Source organism: Podarcis filfolensis, assembly GCF_964270895.1.
Source record: "Podarcis filfolensis genome assembly, chromosome: 17".
In the NCBI taxonomy this organism is placed as follows: Eukaryota; Metazoa; Chordata; class Lepidosauria; order Squamata; family Lacertidae; genus Podarcis; species Podarcis filfolensis.
The window spans coordinates 9161286-9173260 of NC_139621.1; the positions used below are offsets into that span (position 1 = coordinate 9161286).

An 11975-nucleotide genomic window follows, 5' to 3' on the forward strand; every position below is an offset into this window, starting at 1 on the left:
CACCAATGGGACACAACACATGTGACCTCCACTGTCCTGAGAGAACCCCTTAATTCTGATTTATAAAAAGAAAAAGACACACCCATGAATTTTATAAAGGGGCAAGACACACAGTTTTATTTATAAATAAATAAATGACTCCTTGCACTCCGCTCTGCTCCTCCTTTCACCCTGCCCAGGGCAGCCCTGCCTTCTAACTGCCCCTTGGTGGTGGCAACCTCTTTTCCCTCATCACCTGCTCTCCAGCAAGTGCTATGAGCTGCCCAAGGAAAGAGGCCTGCAGCAGCGGCCTTGGAGAGGCTACGGAGAGGCAATAGGATGCTCCTTCACTGCTGCTGCCTGGGACAAGTGCCGGCTCATCATTGTCCCTGAGCTCAGCAGTGGCAGGGGAAATGGGGACATTCCAGGATAAAATCAGAAGTTGGGGGGGGGGTTTGTTTTTTTCATAATTCCGGGACTGTCCCTGGAAAATAGGGACACTTGGAGGGTATGATAGCATAGAGCCTACTTGGGTCTCTTCTCCAGCAGAGCCACTCTCCCCTAGCAAAGCTGCTCAATTGTATTAAGCAAGGGCTGAGCCTCATTCAAGGGTGCCAGTTCCTGGTGGCTGAGGCACAATGGCTCCCAATCTTTTTTTTTAAGGGGGCCAGGCCCCCTCAATCGTCTGGAGAAGCTGGCACCTCTGGCCTCACTCAATATCTTTTTTCCTGATGGAAAAGGCCTTTTTGTAGAAATGGGGAATTCGTGGCGTCTCCCAGTTGTACACACCAATGTGAAGTATCAGAGCTGTATCTCCCACTACGTTCATTCCAGCCCGAGGCGGTTTTCTCCAGGGGACACATGTATGAGCACCTTTGTCTTCTTGGCTTGAGAGACAAAGAGCAACTCACACACCCAATATGGAGATTTGCAACTGAATGTCATGTGATCTAGGTTAGATACCACGTGAGAGATAGCAGAGACACATGCACAGTTCATTATCAACCCATCAGGTACTCAGAGAGCTCTTCTTAGTGTCCATGCAATTTCCCAAACCCCTTTAGCAATACAGTCATACCTTGGTTGTTGAACGGCATCTATTCTAGAAGTCCGTTTGACTTCCGAAAACGTTCGACAACCAAGGCACGGCTTTCGATAGGCTGCAGGAGCTTCCTGCGCACAATCGGAAGCCACGTAAGCAGCATCAGACGTTCGGCTTCCAAAGAACGTTCGCAAACCGGAACACTCACTTCCGGATTTGCGGTGTTCGGGAGCCAAAACGTTTGACTCCCAAGGTGTTCGGCTTCCAAGGTACGACTGTACAAATGCATAGCATAAACAGTCATTACACGATTGTATTTAACTGAGGGATGGAGTTGGGTACCATCTGCATATTGGTGACAGTCAAGTCTACATCTCTGGTTAATCTCTCCCAGTCTTTTCCTATAGATACCGTATTTTTCAGTGTATAAGACGACCCCTATTTTTTGGGACTCCAAATTAAGGAAATGGGGGGAGACTGCCCCAAGTTGTTAAGCTTTTTTTGGGGGGATGTGCAGAGTTGTTGAGCTGACCGCCACTGCCAATTGCACGCATTGACGAAGCCACCAATCATCTGCCTCCAATCGCCCGTCCCCCCTCTGCACTATCCGTGTATAAGATGACTGTAATGGTTCTAGGGGTTGCTCGTGCGTAAATCGGCGCCACACCTGGCTGGGTTACCTGGGTGAACTCTTTCTGTCCGGAGAGCCACTCACCCGTGGCTGTCTCAATTGCTGGCAGAATCCGTCAGTGGGCGTTTCTTGAACTTCTTCCAGCAAAGAAGCTCTTTGACGCCAAGTCTCCACCTACTCTCCTTCTGCGCAGGGAGGGTGTGGGCAGCGGAGGACCTGTGCTCTCCCCGCTGGTCTCCGGCGAGGAGTCATGGAGGCACCTCGCCGATTCCCCCATCTGCCCCCCTTCTCCACTGGTGCTACGCTGATTTCCTTCCCCAGAAGATGGGCTGCTTCTCTCCCTCCCAGGACGCTCTCCGGAATCCCTCTGGAGCCCTCCCTCTCCCTCTGGCTCCGATGGTAGTTCCCTGACAATGACCCCCAATTTTTAACATTTTTTAATAATAAAAACCCCTCGTCTTATACACAGAAAAATACGGTGTTAAATAGCAGGGGATAAAACCTGCAGTTCCCTGAGGAACTGCATAGCCTAACTGCAAGGAGGTAACTCCGCACCACCTTCTAAAATTGGCCTTCTTTGCAGGAGCCGAACCACTGCAACACCGTGGCTCTAGAACCCAACCCAGAGAGACTATCCAGAAGGATACCATGTGCTGAGAAGTGCAAAAGAACCAACAGAAGCACACTCTCCGTGACTCGCTCTTGGAATAGGTCATCCATCAGATCAACAAAGGAACTTTCCATTCCAAAGCCAGACCCAAAGCCCCACATAAATGGTGGTTAGCTGGATTTAATAATAAATAATCTCTTGAATGTATTTTTGTAACATCAAGTGTTCTTTGATTGAGAGAGATTTTTATTTTTGAAAATTGGAACTTGTTGCTCCAAGGACAAAAGTATGTGGGGGGGGAGGGTAGCACTAAAGCAAAGGGAAGAGGGGTGACGACGGATCACGCTCACCCCTTTGTACTGAAACTTTCTCTTTTTCTTTTAAAAAAGGGGTCTGTACTGAAGCTGAGGACAAGAAAAAAACCATCTCTCTTCTACAGGCCATGCCTGAGCTGTGCAGCACTATTGCTTTATTTTGCACTTTAAAAAAAACACACCAAAGCAGCCCATATTTGGCCTGGCTGGCTCACAAAGCCCAGTGTTACAGGAAGAGCGCTTGCGCCCGCTTGCTGTAATCAGAGAGGTAATTCTGTTTTTCCTGGCAGAGGCCTCTGCCGAGACTGCTGTGTGCGATGTATGGAACAGATTCTTTTTTCCGGCGCCCTGCCAAAGTGACCATCTGCTTCCAGTTCTAACCCCCCTTGCTCCCCCCCAATCTGTGGCTGTTCACTGAAGTGTGTGTGTGTGTATACACACACACATGCGCGCGTAAAGGCCTGCTTCATTCCTGCACCCACCCCCAGGTCGTGTATCAAGACCCGGCCAGAAACGAGGCAGGATGTCAATGGGATGCCTGACCTGCCTTGATCCAAAACGTGGCCGAGATAAGAATCTGTCCCTTTTCTTTCCTCAAAAAAACATCTGCTGGTCTGCAAACAGCCTTTGCGTTGCTTCAATCTGAGGCTTCTAAACATCTGTAAATAGAGGAGGCCGCATCAAGTCCTTCCCGGAGCTGGCTATGCGAAACGAGAATCTCGCCTCGCAGCAGCTCTGCAGATGCCACCACCATTGCGGCCACCACCCCAAACTGCTGCTGTAACAAATATCGCACCCCACCAACTCTCTTCACATAGCTTCTCTTCTCTTATGGGACCACGGGAGTCCCATGGGACCAGGGATCCAGGAAGAACATGAGCCCGCTTTCCATAACAATCCAAATCAAGGGCCTCACTAGCTTGAATGACAGCTGTGTGAGAGCCAGGCAGTTCTGACCCACGGAGTTGTTGTTTTCCCCCTCAGCAAACCCCATGGAAAGAAATAAGAGCACATTCTTTCACAGCCCCTCTTCATTTCAGTGGGGCTGGCACAGGAGAACTCTCCAGCAGATTGTGAGTCCAGGTTCATTAACAGGAGAGGAGAAATTTGAGGTTTCTGCCTCTTGCACCAAAAAGGTCTTTGGCCAGCTCTGCTCCAGTTTGCCATTTTGTTGTTGTTGTTAGGGTCAAGCTACTGCTGCCCATCTATTATCCCCATAAAGGTAAAGGTAAAGGTACCCCTGACCATTAGGTCCAGTCGTGGACGACTCTGGGGTTGCGGCGCTCATCTCGCTTTACTGGCTGAGGGAGCCGCCGTACAGCTTCCGGGTCATGTGGCCAGCATGACTAAGCCGCTTCTGGTGAACCAGAACAGCGCACGGAAACACCGTTTACCTTCCTGCCGGAGCGGTATCTATTTATCTACTTGCACTTTGACGTGCTTTCAAACTGCTAGGTTGGCAGGAGCAGGGACCGAGCAACGGGAGCTCACCCCATCACGGGGATTCAAACCGCCAACCTTCTGATCGGCAAGTCCTAGGCTCTGTGGTTTAACCCACAGCGCCACCCATGTCCCTATTATCCCCATACATGCAAGCAATTTTATCTTTGAATTTTTGCCTGCACTGCACTGAACCGGACAGCGATCTTTTATTTCCACATTCCTCGTGTAAATGGTCATCTGCCAAACGAGAAGAAAATTAGAGATGTCTTTGCTTTGCAGAAATGCTGAGTACTTCTAGTTGCACTCTGGAATGGATAGTGCCCACATGGTGAAGAAAATGCGCCCCATTCTGTGGCTCAGTGGTGCAAAACACCCTTCAGCTTTGCCCAAGCTTGAGCTCTTTCTATCGCAACAACTTTTACCTGATGTACAAATTCACTCTCAAAATCACTAGGGCCTTTTCATTTTCATAATAGTGGCAGTAACAGGTAAAACAATCAGCACACTCATTTATTAGTGCTTCATTAGCAGAAATTGTGTCCAGCTACGAGGGCAGTTAATGACTGAACAATCGTGATGGGCCATATGTTTGGCGCGAGATTTATTATTAAGTGCTTCCAACGGGGACAGATTCTCATCGCAGAATGGTGTAAGCCATTGGTGTAAAGACTGCAGCATGGAACCCGTTTCTTTTCTGGTTAATATATATGGAATCTCGAAAGAATGACACTGCTATGAACAACGGTAAGGACGCAGGTGGCGCTGTGGGTTAAACCATAGAGCCCAGGACTTGTTGATCAGAAGGTCGGCGGTTCGAATCCCTGCGACGGTGTGAGCTCCCGTTGCTTGGTCCCTGCTCCTGCCAACCTAGCAGTTCGAAAGCACATCAAAGTGCAAGTAGATAAATAGGTACCGCTCCGGCGGGAAGGTAAACGGCGTTTCCGTGTGCTGCTCTGGTTCGCCAGAAGTGGCTTAGTCATGCTGGCCACATGAGCCGGAAGCTGTACGCCGGCTCCCTCGGCCAATAAAGCGAGATGAGCGCCGCAAGCCCAGAGTCAGTCACAACTGGACCTAATGGTCAGGGGTCCCTTTACCTTTACTTTAAGGAGTGTGAGAGCAGACAGAGTATCCAATTTCCTTGCTAGCCCACTGGCCCCTGTTCCCTAAGACCTTAGAAATTCTGGAGCACCATCTGGTTTTATGAGAAGTTCCAACCAGAGGCTCCTGCAGGTGACCTATTTATCCTGATTTGCTTGCAGAATGCTAAGGCAGAGGTTAGATTAAACCCAGTCTTTCTTAATTCTGATTTGTTTATGGAGCGGTTATACAACAATGAACATTCACCGAGGAGTCATCTTGATTTGCTTGTGGGGTGTTCCCATTAACCACTCATCCACTCTGTCCTTTTCAATGCATTTCCCAATCACTTTCCTAACTGCAAAATGTTAGGCTTTGTTAAAATGGATTTATTTATTTTTTGCACCAGGGCAGCTTTCACCAATCTGATGTGCTCCTGATGAATTGGACTACAACTCCCATCAGTCCTAGCCAATGCATGCAAATGCATAGTGTCCAGGTCACGAGAAGTAATAGTTTCACGTTGTTCTGAGCTTACAGATATCTGGGACGCGGGTGGCGCTGTGGGTTAAACCACAGAGCCTAGGGCTTGCTTATCAGAAGGTCAGCGGTTCGAATCCCCGCGACGGGTTGAGCTCCCATTGCTCGGTCCCTGCTCCTGCCAACCTAGCAGTTCGAAAGCACATCAAAGTGCAAGTAGATAAACAGGTACCACTCCGGCAGGAAGGTAAATGGTGCTTCCGTGTGCTGCTCTGGTTTGCCAGAAGCAGCTTAGTCATGCTGGCCACATGACCCGGAAGCTGTACGCTGGCTCCTTCGGCCAATAAAGTGAGATGAGCGCTGCAACCCCAGAGTCGGCCACGACTGGACCTAATGCTCAGGGGTCCCTTTACCTTTACCTGATCTGCATAGGCTTTTGAAGGGCTGCAGAGTATGAGATGCTTCCTAGGACCTACAGAGGTGTCACCTTTAAAACAATGGACCTACTTGTGGCTCAAGATTATGGTCCATGGCCTGCTTAGTGAAACCTAGTGTTAATATAATGGGTTCTTCTATGACTTAAGGGATCACTGGCAAACCTTATGCTCTATTGCATTAATGAAAAGAGAAAAGTGTTGGGTTTGCTCCAGTACAACGTTATTAATTTTCTCTGTGTAAATTTATACATCCAGATGCAGATCCTAGATTCTTTCCAAAATCTACATCACCAGCACACCATCCGGAGTTTCCAGGAATTGATCCACTGGTTCAGAAGACACACAGGGATATTTGTACATCAGAATTCTTACTTTTGTGGTTGGCCCTCCAAAACAAATAACCCCTGGTGGCCTCGTTTGAGGTGTGTGTGTGTGTGTGTGTGTGTGAGAGAGAGAGAGAGAGAGAGAGAGAGAGAGAGAGAGAGAGGATGCAAGACATAGATGCAAAGAATTCTCTCTACTGCTGAATTTTGGGTCTGTACATACACATTAGTGGCTTAAAATGCAGAGAGGTAATTTCCCCTTGCTGTATCTCAAGTTGCTTTCCCCCCGTTGCTGTACACACCAGAGGGAAGAAGGGGGTGTCTTCACCTGATGTGCATTACCTGATTTGCTTCCCCCGTGTCCGCAACCCTTCCCCTCCCAGCTCCGATTTAGTGAAGCTGTCTTCACTGCCTATACTCACCAGGCCTATCTTCTGCCCTTCAAACCAGCTTCAGATTCAGCTACTGTCCAAGTGTTTCTGTACATCATGGCTACAATCCAGCCCAGAGTTTATTTCACTGGGATCCAGAATGACATGCTGGATTGTGGCCTACAGCCTTTCCCTGAATCAGTACTGGGGTGAGTGCTGATTTATAAGCCAGTCTCTTCCAGAACAGGTCAGGGACTGGGAGGCCGATCTTGACTGACCCACCCATGTCTTGTTATGATGAGTCTCATCGGTATATCAGGATGTGCCATTTAATCCCCAGAAACTGAATTGTTAGTGGATAGGACAAGTGCCTTAATCGATGGTAAAGAATTTTTGAAACAACCAAATAGGAATTTGACTATTGCCTCCCCAAAATACCTGTTTTACTGGTTTGTTTTTCCTCCCCACGTTGCTCCTCTGCCAATAACAGAGCAAAAGAAAACATGAATTGATGTTTAGCCCTAACTGATCTATCCAAATTGGAATTGCAATTTCCCCCTTGAACTTTTTCTACATTTCTCCCATTGCTCTACTTCCATTTCCCCATATAGCCCAGACATAACAGCCTCAGCAACAAACCACACCACCACCAAAACAGCTACATGCACTGTTTGGGTGTAACTTTGCAGTTGTAATTTAATATCCCCATAATGGATTTGGATGAGAAAGGACACCTCTCAGATCTGCAGTAGATTCAGAATTGGAAAGGATTAAAACCCAAAGCATTCAGAATAGTCTTAACAAACAGGTTAGCTGGGTAGGCAGCAGCAGAATGAATCAACAAGGACAAATGTAAAAGCCATGTGCAGGGAAAATGAAGCAAATATACTGTCAGAAGCGGCAACATTGCTTCCATAAAAGATATAGGAGTTATGGAGAGTAAGAAATTGAGTATGAGCCAACGGTGTGATGCTGAGGCACATAAGGCTAACGCTACGTTAAATGCCCAGCCAAGTAGAATCGCTGTCTCCTCTCTGCTGAACTGGGAGGAAAAGAAGGAAAAGATGCAGTCTGCACTGCGTTCCATGATCTGCATTTGCCCTCCACCTTCCTGGTTTTCTCATGCAAAAGCTCGTCCCTAATACAAGAGGCAGAAACTCGCCTGAAACAGCCTGGAAAGAACTGACCAGCTTAACGCCTTCATTACTGAAGCCCTTTAGTTTCTCTCTTACTTTTCAGTGGCGAGTTGCACCCATGCACTCATTCATCTAGAGCATTTGTTAATTTTTGTCGGATGCAATCCACTGGGAGCAGTCAAGTACAGCATTCCTTGTTTTGCTAGAGTGGACATGCAGGAGAATGTTTGGTCCAGCCAGTCAAACTACCTGTTCCTCCTGGCCTGGAGCATCCTTCCTTACATGTGACTAGTGGGTAGGCGTGACCTTTCCAGACCTGGTAAAAGGCCAATGCATGCTGCCACTCTCAGGGGCGTAGGAAGGGGGCGGTGGTGGCGGGCCACCCCGGGTGTCATCCTGGAGTGTGGGTGTGTGTGTGACAAAAAGGCACACTGCAGGGGTGCACATCATGGCCACCGCTCTGGGCACCCATGCAGCTAACTCCGCCACTGGCCACTCTCTCTTTTCCATCTTCCTTTCGTTCTGTGAACTTCTCAGACTGCTAACTGCAGTCATTAGGTCAACCCACATATGGGGTAAACCTGTTTGTACATGTTTGTAACTTTAAGGCTTAAGCCTGCCTTCAGGGAATCAAACTATGCTCTGCCTGATCGTGAGTAAACTTTCTTTTTATTGCTTATGAATAAGACTGTGGTGTCTTTAATCTTTTAGGAGGGATTCAAGGGGTCTTTTCAGGAAAATATTAGAACACATTTCAAAGCCAGACTGAATTGCGTATTGTCTTAAGAAACTCACATGAGTTTGCAACAAGTTTTCTGCTGTGTAAAAGGGAATGCACTCTGCTAAGTGAAGGAACTTGCTAGCGCAAGTTAAAAAGGATATTAAAGGACCCCTGACCATTTAGTCCAGTCATGACTGACTCTGGGGTTGCGGCGCTCATCTCGCTTTATTGGCTGAGGGATACAGCTTCCGGGTCATGTGGCCAGCATGACTAAGCCGCTTCTGGCGAACCAGAGCAGCGCACGGAAACGCCGTTTACCTTCCAGCCGGAGCGGTCCCTATTTATCTACTTGCACTTTGACATACTTTTGAACTGCTAGGTTGGCAGGAGCAGGGACCGAGCAACGGGCGCTCACCCCATCGCGGGGATTCGAACTGCTGACCTTCTGATCAGCAAGTCCTAGGCTCAGTGGTTTAACCCACAGCGCCACCCACATCCCTCAAAAAGGATATTAATAAACAATATATCCCCTCCTGCCACCCTGAACATTCCCACAATTTTTTACAGCAGAAGCAAATGCTGGCTATTTCATTCCTAGAACACAACTGCTTTGTGGATCTTGCTTCAAATTCCACTGCTCTATCTCACCCCTGGGGGGTCCTGTGTCAAAACCTATTTGCAGCACAGAATCATAGAAGTGTAGAGTTGGAAGGGACCGTGGGGGTCTCTTTTGCCCATTGTCGGGCTTGAACCCACAACCCCCAAACCCTGAGTTTAAGAGTCTCATGCTCTACTGACAGAGCTATCCCAGATGATCATGTCTGGCTTAATCCCGAGCCCCAAAGCCGACATCATGGCACACGCACATGGGTGCCACTATAACCATTCGCACTGCATCCCCTCCCCTGCTCCCCAATGTTTCGTAGTATAAAATATGTGATGTGATGTCATCACACTGCACATTTCCCTGTCCAGTGCCCCTCTAATGGGCCAGTGAGCTGGAAGGGAGCAGTGGAACTCATAATATAATTTCATCATGTCAGTTTTTTATTATTTTATTGCTAGACATTAGGAAAGAAAGAGGAGAAGTGGCGCTGTTGCTCTTGGTGGAAGGCTCATGTGTGCTGTAATATCTAATTACAGCCTTAGTCCTCACCCCTGGCTGAAACAAAGCCTAACTTCTTAAAATCTTACAACTGCATTTGCTCAAATTTATCCTTTGCTAAACCTTGGCTCTCCCACTTTATTCTTGAGTGGTTTCTCTCATTGTTCGGAATAGGTTTTTAAGCCCCTCCTCGGGCAAGAGTCAGTATTTGTTTGAATGGTTTAGATTTTTTTTACCAAGTCACATCAGGGGTAGCCAAAATGGTGACCCCCAAATGTTGCTGGACACACATCAGCAATGACCAGCATGACCAATGGTTAGGAATGATGGGAGATGTAGCCTAATAATGTCTAGATGACACCAGATTAGCTGTTCCTGATACACATTAATGCCACTGCATACATGTATGATATTGATCTATCCATCGTGTGTGTGTGTGTGTGTGTGTGTGTGGAGACACACAAAGTACAATGTTCATGCTTCCATCACTCTTGGAAGAGCCAAGAGTGACAGAGCAGAACTTAATGGTTTCTTACACCATTAGACACTACAGCAGGTACAGGAACTGGATTATATAACCACAGGCAACTATATGTCAGGTGGAGGGGTTTATATTGGGAAAACCCTGCACGGTGGTTCCATTCCCATCAAGCTGCTTTTAAGCTTAGAAAAAGGTGTCAGGAAATCTAATAATGGATCTCCCATATCTCATCTGCTCAGCTCTTTGTGTGAGCTTCCTTGAATTACGAGTTGCAAGTTACATATTCCAGACGCTCTGCCTGATCTCTGTGCATAAGGAGCAGTGAAAACACCATAAGTACAGTATTGGAGGCAATAGTTATGTTAGAGGTGCCATTTCTGCACCACAAAGACAACAATATCTCAAAGCAAGGTAATATGGATTTTGGGGCCTTTAAAGGTGGCAGACAAATCTCACCAGTGTGGTATAGTGGTGGACTCGTAATCCGGTGAACCAGGTTCGCGTCCCCGCTCCTCCACATGCAGCTGCTGGCCATAGCTGTCAACTTTTCCCTTTTCTTGTGAGGAATCCTATTCGGAATAAGGGAATTTCCCTTTAAAAAAGGGAAACGTTGACAGCTATGCTGCTGGGTGACCTTGGGCTGGTCACACTTCTCTGAAGTCTCTCAGTCTCACTCACTTCACAGATTGTTTGTTGTGGGGGAGGAAAGGAAAGGAGATTGTTAGCCGCTCTGAGACTCCTTAAAGGTAAAGGTAAAGGGACCCCTGACCATTAGGTCCAGTCGTGACTGACTCTGGGGCTGCGGCGCTCATCTCACTTTATTGGCAGAGGGAGCCGGCGTACAGCTTCTGGGTCATGTGGCCAACATGACTAAGCCGCTTCTGGCGAACCAGAGCAGCGCACGGAAACGCCGTTTACCTTCCAGCCAGAGCGGTACCTATTTATCTACTTGCACTTTGACATTCTTTCGAACTGCTGGGTTGGCAGGAGCAGGGACTGAGCAACGGGAGCTCACCCCGTCACGGGGATTTGAACCGCCGACCTTCTGATCGGCAAGCCCTAGGCTCAGTGGTTTAACCCACAGCTTCACCCGCGTCCCCTTGAGACTCCTTAGGGTAGTGATAAAGCAGGATAGCAAATCCAAACTCCTCCTCCTCTTCTTCTTCTTCTTCTTCTTCATCACCCAAGTGGCATGATCAGTTGGGAAGTTATCCTTTGCAAACCCTATAGCAAGGATAGGAACTATGTCACCATCCAATGTTGCTGGATTCCTGTTCCCTCGGGCCACAGTCAGTATGGCTATTGGCCAGAGGTGATGGCAGTTTTAGTCCAGCAATATACAGAGGTCCACATGTTCCCCATCCTTGACCTGTAGGAATTATTAAGTTACTCAAGATCACAGCTCTTTCACAGCTCCACAGGAATGCTTCCCAACACATTCGTGGAAAGGTGAGTGACATCTTGATTTTTCCACCTCAAGCACCAAGATATAATAATAATAATAATAATAATAATAATAATAATAATAATAATAATATATTATTTATACCCCGCCCATCTGGCTGGGTCCCCCCAGCCACTCTGGGCGACTTCCAACAAAACACTAAAATACAATAACCTATTAAACATTGAAAGCTTCCAGAAACAGGGCTGCCTTTAGATGTCTTCTAAAAGCTTGGTAATTATTTTTCTCTTTGACAACTGGTGGGAGGGTGTTCCACAGGGTGGGTGCCACTACCGAGAAGGCCCTCTATCTGGTTCCCTGTAACTTGGCTTCTCGCAGTGAGGGAACCGCCAGAAGGCCCTTGGTGCTGGATCTCAGCGT

General features: G+C 47.7%; 1 long non-coding RNA gene across 2 annotated transcripts in view; it reads left to right on the forward strand.

Annotated features, from left to right (window-relative positions):
* The window catches only part of LOC310753043, a 34024-nt gene extending 25540 nt beyond the window's left edge, over positions 1–8484 (forward strand). The window contains exons 2-4 of one of the 2 annotated variants that reach the window (XR_014543105.1): positions 2236–2428; positions 6269–6435; positions 6469–8484. This is a non-coding gene — a long non-coding RNA (uncharacterized lncRNA). Of the gene's footprint in view, positions 1–2235; positions 2429–6268 lie in introns of both variants that reach the window. The other variant, XR_014543104.1, reaches the window with a different exon arrangement.
* Positions 8485–11975: the final 3491 nt, after the last annotated feature.